General features: G+C 40.3%; 1 non-coding gene across 1 annotated transcript; it reads left to right on the top strand.

The window, feature by feature from the left end:
• Window positions 1-9,461: 9,461 nt before the first annotated feature.
• Window positions 9,462-9,568, top strand: LOC112587348. Its single transcript, XR_003111843.3, has one exon. It is a non-coding gene; the product is annotated as a U6 spliceosomal RNA (small nuclear RNA).
• Window positions 9,569-10,848: the final 1,280 nt, after the last annotated feature.

Below are 10,848 nucleotides of genomic sequence, written 5' to 3'. Positions count from 1 at the left end.
CAGAAAAACATCTATTTCTGCTTTATTGACTATGCCAAAGCCTTTGACTGTGTGGATCACAATAAACTGTGGAAAATTCTGAAAGAGATGGGAATACCAGAGCATCTGACCTATCTCTCGAGAAACCTGTATGCAGGTCAGGAAGCAACAGTTAGAACTGTACAAGGAACAACAGACTGGTTCCAAATACGAAAAGGAATACATCAAGGCTGTATCATGAGAAACACTGGGCTGGAAGAAGCATAAGCTGGAATCAAGATTGCCAGGAGAAATATCGATAACCTTTTAATGCAGACAACACCACCCTTATGGCAGAAAGTGAAGAAGAACTTAAAAACCTCTTGATGAAAGTGAAAGAGGAGAGTGAAAAAGTTGGCTTAAAGCTCAACATTCAGAAAACGAAGATCATGGCATCTGGTCCCATCACTTCATGGGAAATAGATGGGGAAACAGTGTCAGACTTTATTTTGGGGGGCTTCAAAATCACGGCAGATGGTGACTGTAGCCATGAAATTAAAAGACGCGTACTCCTTGGAAGGAAAGTTATGACCAACTTTGATATATAAATATGATAGCATATTTAAAAGCAGACACATTACTTTGCCAACAAAGGTCTGTCTAGTCAAGACTATGGTTTTTCCAGTAGTCACGTATGGATGTGCGAGTTGGACAGTGAAGAAAGCTGAGAGCCAAAGAACTGATGCTTTTGAACTGTGGTGTTGGAGAAGACTCTTGAGAGTCCCTTGGACTGCAAGAAGATCCAACCAGTCCATCCAAAAGGAGATCAGTCCTGGGTGTTCATTGGAAGGACTGATGTTGAAGCTGAAACTCCAATACTTTGGCCACCTCATGCAAAGAGTTGACTAATTGGAAAAGACTCTGATGCCGGGAGGGATTGGGGGCAGGAGGAGAAGGGGACGACAGAGGATGAGATGGCTGGATGGCATCACCAACTCGATGGATGTGGGTTTGGGTAGACTCCGGGAGTTGGAGATGGACAGGGAGGCCTGGCATGCTGCTATTCATGGGGTTGCAAAGAGTCGAACACGACTGAGCAACTGAACTGAACTGAATGGTCTAGTGGTTTTCCTTACTTTCTTCAATTTAAGTCTGAATTTGGCAATAAGGAGTTGATGATCTGAGCCACAGTCAGCTCCCAGTCTTGTTTTTGCTGAATGTATAGAGCTTCTCCATCTTTGGCCACAAAGAATATAATCAATCTGATTTTGGTATTGGCCATCTGGTGATGTCCATGTGTAGAGTCTTCCCTTGTGTTGTTAGAAGAGGGTGTTTGTTATGACCAGTGTGTTCTCTTGGCAAAACTCTGTTAGCCTTTGACCTGCTTCATTTTGAATTCCAAGGCCAAATTTGCCTGCTACTCCAGGCAAATTTCTTGACTTCCTACTTTTGCATTCCAGTCCCCTATAATGAAAAGGATATCTTTTTTGGGTGTTAGTTCTGGAAGGTCTTGTCAGTCTTCATAGAACCACTCAACTTCAGCTTCTTCAGCACTACTGGTCGGGCATAGACTTGGATTACTGTGATACTGAATGGTTTGCCTTAGAAATGAACAGAGAACATTCTGTCATTTTTGAGATTGCATCCAAGTACTGCATTTTGAACTCTTCTGCTGACTATGATGGCTACTCCATTTCTTGGAAATTCTTGCCTACAGTGGTAGATATAATGGTCATCTGAGTTAAATTCACCCATTCCAGTCCATTTTAGTTCACTGATTCCTAAAATGTTGATGTTCACTCTTGCCATCTCCTGTTTGATCACTTCCAATTTGCCTTGATTCATGGACCTAACATCCCAGGTTTCTATACAATATTGCACTTTACAGCATCAAACTTTACTTCCATCACCAGTCAAAAAGAAAAACAAAAACAAAAAGATATAGCCAATAAGCAATCAAATTAGTACCAAATGGTAATTATTAAATATAAATTTTAATGATGATAATACTCATCCTGGGAATTCCTAAAGTAAAAACTGGAGAGTATATCAGTATGTTTCTGTCATCATGGTGCACAACACTATACATTAGCACTTCCAAAGGCACAGATGATGCTAGATGCTTGGGAGGATACAACTGCATATTATCCCTATCTTTAAGAAAGCTTGAGGACTTCCCTGGTGGTCCAGTGGTTAAGGTTCCAAGCTCCCAAGGTATGAGGCCCAGATTTGATACCTAGTTAGAGAACTAAGATCCCACATGCCTCAGATAGAAGTTCACATGCTGCAACTAAGATTCAGCACTGTCAAATAAATGAAATTAAAAAAAAAAAAATTGTAAGAAAGCTTATCTATTGACTTATCACAGAAGTAGCGCTTGGAACCTGTAAAGCACAATTCTGTTAGGCCATCAGTTGGAATTTTTGAAATTTTTGAAGCTGCAAGGCCTTTTCTTCAAATAAACATTAGAAACCTACTTTATAAGAAATGTTCCAGTTGAGGGGATCAGAGCAGGGTTGGATCTGAAGGAAACCTCTCCCAAATCCTAGTCTCAGCCCCCTACTCCTTTTCTTTCTGGAGAAGGACAGTGTAAATGTGGGCTTTGGGTACAAAACTGGCATTGTTTTCTTTCTTTATTTCTTACTTAATTCCCTCCCCCGCAAAAAAGTATGTTTAAAAATTTCTAAGCAAAACCACAGTTTGAAATTTTTTAAAAAAAATAAGCAAAAAACCTTTGTGGGTATGTAACAGGATCTGAGCATAAATTTTAACAGAACTAGCTAAAAACTGTTAGCTTAACCTCCTCATTCTTGCCTCAGATTCACTGCGTCTAGCAGCCTTTTCTTGGTGCTGCCAGCTTCTCTACCCTGGAGTGAAAAAAGGCATAGTTTCATCTACTCATATACTTCTGTACCCCTTCAACCAAAATTTTTAAAGTAAGATTATACTGGCATACAAACTGTTTCTGTGTTCAGTTTTACCATTTTAAATAGACTGATTTCATTCTACACGGTGAGAGAAAAATATAAACGCTAAGTCTATAATCATTACTATGATTGAGGTTTTTGCTACAGGTGAACAGATATTGCCATCTACTGTTGAGAAAAAATAAAATGGCTAAACTCAAAGTTTTCAGCCTTAAGGTTTTGACAGGGCATAAATTTAAAACAGAAAAAAAAGTGACCTTATGAAAATAGGATTTGGTACTCATAAGTCATTTGAAAGCTAAGGAGAATAGAAAATATAACAAACAAAACTTTCTTCCCTAAAATCACAAAAAGTGCTATGTGCAATTATTCTTATTTCTGCTTAAAAGTTAAAAGCAAATCATTGTTTTATAGATTTCTATTTGGCTCATCATTTTAGATACTAACGTGAAAAATAAATATAAATATCATCCCTTTTTAATCATCTTTCTTCATTTAAAAATTTAACTTATATGTGTTCTTAGACTCTCAGTTGTGTCCAACTCTTTTGGACCCTTTGGACTGTTGCCCACCAAAATTCTCTATACATGGGACTTTTCAGGCAAGAATACTGAAATGGGTTGCCATTTCCTCCTCCAGCAGATCCTACCAACCCAGGGATCGAACGCACGTCTCCTGTGTCTCCTGCACTGTAGGCAGATCGTTTACCTGCTGACCTATCATGGAAGTTTTAAGGTACAGATTAATTTATTTCCTTTGTTTTCTCATAAAGCCACTGGAAGTGCATAAGACAAAGTCAGTTTTAACTTCAGATTTAGCTATAAATATTCTTCAGAAAAATGGGGTAGTTAACAATTCAGCCTTTTGGGGGGCCTCTAACAGTACATAGTTAACCTCAAATGTTGGAGGAGGGCATGGCAACCCACTCCAGTATTCTTGCCTGGAGAATCCCACGGACTGAGGAGCCTGGAAGGCTACAGTCCACAGGGTGGCAAAGAGTCGCACACGACTGAAGTATGCAAGTTCAAATGTAGAGAAAGCCCTTTTAGAGCAAAAAGCTACCACAAAGGAGCTCAGCTCTGTGCTCTGTGATGACCTAGAGGGCTGGGATGATAGGAAGGGAGAGAGGCCAAGAGGGAGGGGGTAGAATGTATGCATATAGCTGATCACTTTGTTGTACAGCAGAAACTAGCACAACATTATAAAGCAATTATCCTCCAATTTAAGAAAAAGGAAAAAAAAAAACCTACCAGGAAAGCAGTGCATCTGAGTCAAGAAATCCAGACACATTTTAACTCTCCTGCTGGTAAGGGGAGATAGAGCTCTGTGCCTCCAGGTCCATCAACATGAAGAATGACCTGTCGTTTTCCTGGTGACAAGTTGGAGGAAATGATCTGGTAGCTGAAATTCAGTTGTTTTTGCACCTAAGAAAGTATTTTTCCCTTTAAAAAGTATTTATTTAACTGTCAACAGCTGAGCACTATGCGATGGCCTATGTCAGCTATCTCCCGCTGAAGAGGAGTAGATGTGAAGGGTGATACGTGGATGGTGCCAAGCAAGCCCCCAATAAACGAAAGGAAAAGAGACCTTTACTCTTTGCAGTGTGTTAATCCAAGTATGAAAGCTGACTACACACCATCCACTGTGTATGATGTATATCTATGTATATTTGTGTTGTGTATGTCTGTAGAGGACTTAACGTTTGTAAAAACTATTAATTGATTTTGCTTTATCAACCTTTCTGGTTCCAACCATTATGGTTTACTTTGCTGGATTCTTTAAGGTATTTTCATCATGTTTAATATTGGTAGAGCCTTTACTGCTTTTGAGGGGCCCTCATTCAAGTCACAATTTATTTGTTCATTTAACAAAATGTGTACTGAGCACCAGCCAAGTGCAAGCCTCTCACAAGCATCAGAAATGCAAAGCTGGAAGACAGGCTTGCCTGTCCTTCAAAGAGCCTTGAAGTCCAGGTGAGGTAAGAAGGAAGCAACCTCACAGCTGGGTCTACAAAACACTGTTAGAAATTTCCTGAGAGAAGAATGAAGAAGCACTAGGCATTAATAACATGAACAATACCAGATCTGTTTCTGCTTAGTGGATGCAGCAGAAATCAGAAAGGTGCGGGTGATAGAAAATTGAACAGTACATGAGCCAGCAGAGAGGACACTTTCTGAGAACTGAAGGTCATTGTGGCATGCCACACGCTCAGCAGGCACCAGCAGGTGAATCTAGGGAGGAATTGTCATGTGGGAGCCCCAGGCATATATGCATAGTGTCTTATATGCAGGGAAGATATAAAGTGTATAAGGAGAACAGATTATAAGCAGAGAAGTGGTGTAATGTCGTAATCCCTTGGGCTCTCATTATCCCAGAGGTTAGGCCCTGCATAGAAAGTCCACCTCCCCAACAGCTAACATACCACTAGAAAGGGGAGTCACCGCATAATGTTCTGGGTAACAGGGAATGTCTCTACTCCTTGCATGCTCCCTGGACAGAGAAACGACCTTGATGGAAAGGGAGGGCCTCCAAAGCCCACAGGTTGGTATCAGCCTCTTATGCGTGCAAACTCTGCCTTGCTAAACCAACCATCTACTAATCTACCAAAAACAGAGTGGAGAAGAGCCTCCAGGACACACAGATTTATTGCTCCTAAGAGGAGCAGAGAACAGGAACTGAAGGCTCCTGTTGGCCACACTGAGTTGATTTGAAGCTATGGGCATCAGGGAACTACCAACTGTTCATGGGCAGAGAAGTAACAGGATCTGATTCATAAATTACAGAGGACACCAGCATTGAGAAAGACAGGTAGGGGATAGGAGGCCAGTCCAAGAGTTATTTCAAAAGATCAGACTAGAGGATCTGACACAAAGCAAAGTCAGAGAGGGTGGGAGGACAGTCAGAATACAGAGATGCACACTCAGGGTGGAACCAACAGAACTTCAAGGCTGATTAGATCTGGGGGGACAGAAAGAAGAGTCTAATGTTACCTAGTCTCTGACTGAGTTACAAGCTGGATTGGAGAAGAGAGAGTCAGGAGGAAGATGAAAGAAAATCTGGCTATTTTTTTAGCTTTCTATTTTGAAATAATTATAGATGCACAAGAAGTTGCAAACATAGTACAGAGAGCTCCCATACACTCTTCACCTAGTCTCCCCCGATGGGACCATCTTGCAGAGCCCTCATACACTCTTCACCTAGTCTCCCCAATGGGACCATCTTGCACAGAGCTCCCATACACTCTTCACCTAGTCTCCCCAATGGGACCACCTTGCACAGAGCTCCCATACACTCTTCACCTAGTCTCCCCAATGGGACCATCTTGCACAGCTATAGCAGAATATTAAAACCAGGCAATTGATATTGGTAATGTATGTGTATAATTCTCTGTCATTTTATCAAATATGATTTGTGTAGCCACCAGTGTAATCAAGATTTGAAACCATTTCACAAAGACGTCCCTCATGCTACCCACGTGCAGATACATCTACCCTTACTTCCCTCCATCACCCCTATTTTTGGCAACCACAAATCTCTACCTCTATAATTTTGTCATTTTTTGAAGGTCACGTAAGTGCGATCATATTTCTATGACCTTGTGTTACTGGCGTCTTTCACTCAGAATAATGTCGGAGATATATTCAAGTTGTTGCAGGTATCGGTGGTTCCTTTTTACTGCTGAGTAACACCCCATGGTATGGATGTACCACAGTTTGTTTAATCATTCACCCAGTGGAGGATATTTTAGCTTTTTTCCAATGTTTTGGCTCTCAAAAATACAGCTGCTATGATGCAAATCTGCTCAATGTTATGTGGCAGCCAGATGGGGTGGGGGGAGTTTGGGGGACAATGGATACATGTGTATGTATGGCTGAGTTCTTTCCCTGTTCCCCTGAAACTATCACAACATTGTTAACCAGCGATTTGTTGTTGTGTTTAGTCGCTAAGTCGGTCCGGCTCTTTGGCGACCTCATGGACTCCACTCTGCCAGGCTCCTCTGTCTATGGGATTTCCCAAGCAAGAATACTTAATCAGCTATACCCCAATACAAAATAAAAAGGTTTTGTTTTGTTTTGTTTTAAATAAAGCTGCTATGAACACATGTACTGGTTTTTGTAAAAATATAAACTTTCATTTCTCTGGTATAAATGTCTAGGAGTGTAATTGCAGGGGCATGTGGTAAGTATGTTTAGTTTTTTAAGAGTTATCTTTCAACATAAATGTAATTTTATTAACTTTTTGAAAGTAAGAAATAAGAAGCATGGTAATTAGCAGCCCAGGCTTTAGAACAAATAGACTTGGGATTCAGTATGGCTCTGACATCATCAACTGTGAAACTTGGTAAAGTAATTAACTCTGCTATATTTATGTCATTTTCTCTCATGTGTAGATTTCTATAATCTTCGAATGGCTTCAGAATAGCACCAGATTGAAAATTTCCTGCTTTACTTGAATACCAGACAGGTAGAGTTCCTAGGGAAAGATTGAAGGCAGGAGGAGAAGGGGACGACAGAGGAAAAGATGGTTGGATGGCATCACTGACTCGGTAGACATGAGTTTGAGCAACCTCCAGGAGTTGATGATGGACAGGGAAGCCTGGTGTGTGCTGCAGTCCATGGGGTCACAAAGAGTCAGACTGAACTAAACTGAACTGAGAATTCCTAGGTATGAAATGTAGAAGTGTGCCAATTATCAAGTAAGGAAAAGAGAAGCTGGGCTGAATGCAACTGAGAATCTAGAGAAGATGAGTCAGTGTTTATTTAAGATGAGCAGGGAGTGTGCTGGAGACAGACAGGAAAGGAGAATGAGGGGTTGGCTAACTCATAACTGGGCAACTGAAAGAGAATCTAGAAAAGTCCAGTCTCAAGACTCACTCAGGAGGGGAAAAAAAAAAAAAAAGGAACTTCCCAGGTGGTGCTAGTGGTAAAGAACCGCCTGCCAATGCAGGAGACATAAGAGACATGGGTTTGATCCCTGGGTCGGGAAGATCCCCTGGAGGAGGGCATGGCAACCCACTCCAGACTTCTTGCCTGGAGAAACCCATGAACAGAAGAGACTGGCGGACTATAGTCCATGGGGTCACAAAGAGTCAGACACGACTGAAGTGACGTAGCATGCACACATGTGATTTAATGAAAGACACACAATCCAGGAGGGTTCTGTGACTGGTGGTTTTTTAAGCTACAGATGTTGTAAGGAATTCAGGTGTAGAAGCAATGGGGAAGAGAAAATATTTGTATGTATGATCAATACAGCAAAATTGATTTTATTTATTTTGGCCATGAGACGTGGCTTATGGGATCTTCCTTGACCAGGAATCAAACCTGTGCCCTTGACAGTAAGAACTCAGAGTCCTAACCACTGGACCACCAGGAAATTCCCATCAACAGAATGTATGACTCATGTTCCATCTATGGTTAAAGCTAAGATAAAAAATAACTGAACTGGAGTGGGGATAGCATTGATGAGATGATTATTTAAGAGGGGCCAGATCTAGGTGGGAGTCTAGACAGAGGGGTCAAATTGAAACAGAGGTCAAATTGACAACATATAGTCAAGTTCAAGGAGGCCAGCAGAGGCAAAAAAGGCATAAATATACCTAAGTCCAGGCAATGAGAAGCGACTATCAGGAGATCGCAGAATAGATAAAGCACGTGGGGTGGATGAATTTCTGATTCTAGAACATAAACTTTTTGTTTTTCTCTATTTTCTGCTGTGTGCTCCTTCTGTGAAGCCCTGTGCCTTTGGGTGTTATTTCTAGCCAGGAAGAGCTTGAAGACCTGCCATAATAGCCCAGCCTGGGACTTCCCTGGTGGTCCAGAGGTCAAGACTCCTCACTTCCACGGCAGGTGCACAGTTTCCATCCCTGGGCTGATAACTAAGATCTCAAATGCTGTGCGGCAGAGCCAAAAAAGAAAAGAGTCCAAAGGAGAAAAGTTAAATAAATTACGTGGGGCATAGTGATGTTGGAAGTACAGAGGCAGCATTAGTTAAGTGAGGAGCTCACAGACCTTGCTCACCCTCAATTTTATCCTATATAAAATCCAGATAGTAGTAGTTACAATAGTAGTTTTTGTACAAATAATCATTTTAAAGTATTCAACAACCATTAGTCTTGTACTAACAAAATAATTGTTTTAAAGGATTCAACAAAGTGTTGTTTGAGTATGAGAAGAATGAAGGAATGCTTGCACATAACCTAGGCTGTGACATCTTATGGAGGAGTCAAGGGTGGTGGGACTGAAAGTTTCAACCCCCTAATCACCTGGTTGATTTCTGTAGCAACTTTAGGTGTTTTCCAAAGATCAACTTATTAACATAAGCTCAGGTGTGGCTGAAAGGAATTTCTTGTGAATATCAAGACATCTTTGTCATTCTTACCACTTAGGAAATTCCAAGGGTTTTAAGAGCAGGAACAGGAAGGAAGACTAAATATAGGTTTCTAATTCTAAATTACAATATCATACTTCCCTAATCCACTGAAACTACTTTCACCAACACATGGGATGACTGTGTAAATATATATAAACCAAAACTTTTGAGAGTGAAAGGTAACATTAATAACTACACTGGATGGTACTCGCTTCAGCATCACATATACCAAAACTGGAATGTTATAGAGAAGATCAGCATGGCCCCTGCACAAGGATGACATGCAGATTCATGAAGCATTCCATAATTTTTGATGTATGGTGAAAACCAGCACAATATTGTAAAGTAATTAGCCTCCAATTAAAATAAATTAATTAATTAAAAAATAATTACACTGGTTGGTGGAAACAAGCAGGGCCTGTCCTACACACAAACTAAAACTAATGACAACTGTCTAAATATTTTCACTTGGATGTTTCACATCTCACTCAACATAAAAACACGGAATCATTGACATTCCTACGAAACCTAATCTTCCTCATATTATTAAATCTCATCTACATTCATCCCACTTGCTCAGGCAGAAACCTAAGATCATGACCAATTCTCCCTTCCCTTCTCTCATATGCATGTCATAAAATCCCTATCACAGACCTATCTACAAAATATCATCTGAAAATACGCAGTCCTCTCCTCCTCCATCTACTACCTAAGTCCTTCTCCCCTACTCATTATTCTCTAGCATAATCCCCTGTTCATTTTCTTTACACTCTGTAATTATATATTTATTAGTTTATTTGTCACTGTCTGTCTTCCCTAGTTTACTGCCTGGGACCCTGAGGTTTGGTCACCCAGTGCCTGGCATTCCTAGCACCCAGCATGATGATGACACATAGCAGATACTCAATAAATATTTATGGGATTAATGAATACATGAATAAACAGATGCAAAAAATAAGCAAATACCTGCAAAACACCTTCAAGAAATATTAGCATAAATAGTGTGAAATTCAAAATAATATAGCTGAGTCTTTGTGCCCTATTAAAAAATCAGCATTTGAATCTCCAAGACAAAGACCAAACAACCAAGTAAGTGGGGAAAAGCAAGAAAGAAGACAGGAGAGGAGAAAAGCAGAGAGAACTGGTAAATTCAAACCATTCCCTCTACTTACTATGATAACTCTGAGGTCCATCCATGTTGCTGCAAAAAGCATTATTTCATTTTTCTTTATGGCTGAGTAATAGACCATTGTATAAATATACCACATAATCTTTATTCATTCATCTGTCAACAGACATTTAGTTTGCTTCCCTGTTTGGTTATTGTAAATAGTGCTTCAGTGAACATTGGAGTGCATGCATCTTTTCAAATTATAGTTTCCCCCAGATCATATGTCTAGGAGAGGGATTATAGGATCATATGCCAACCCTATTTTTATTGGGTTGGCCAGAAATTTCAATTGGGTTTTTTCCATAACAATAGCTTTTTAAATTTAAAAAAAGAAACAGCCATCCCCTCTAGTCTTCTCCTTTGCCTGTCATATAACTCTGTTTTAATTCCATATCTTGTGCTAGCAGAGAAAATTACACT

The sequence above is a fragment of the Bubalus bubalis genome, chromosome 1 (assembly GCF_019923935.1).
Source record: "Bubalus bubalis isolate 160015118507 breed Murrah chromosome 1, NDDB_SH_1, whole genome shotgun sequence".
Classification (NCBI taxonomy): domain Eukaryota; kingdom Metazoa; phylum Chordata; class Mammalia; order Artiodactyla; family Bovidae; genus Bubalus; species Bubalus bubalis.
Note: the sequence above shows the minus strand (reverse complement) of the source record. Positions and strands in the feature narration are given on the sequence as shown.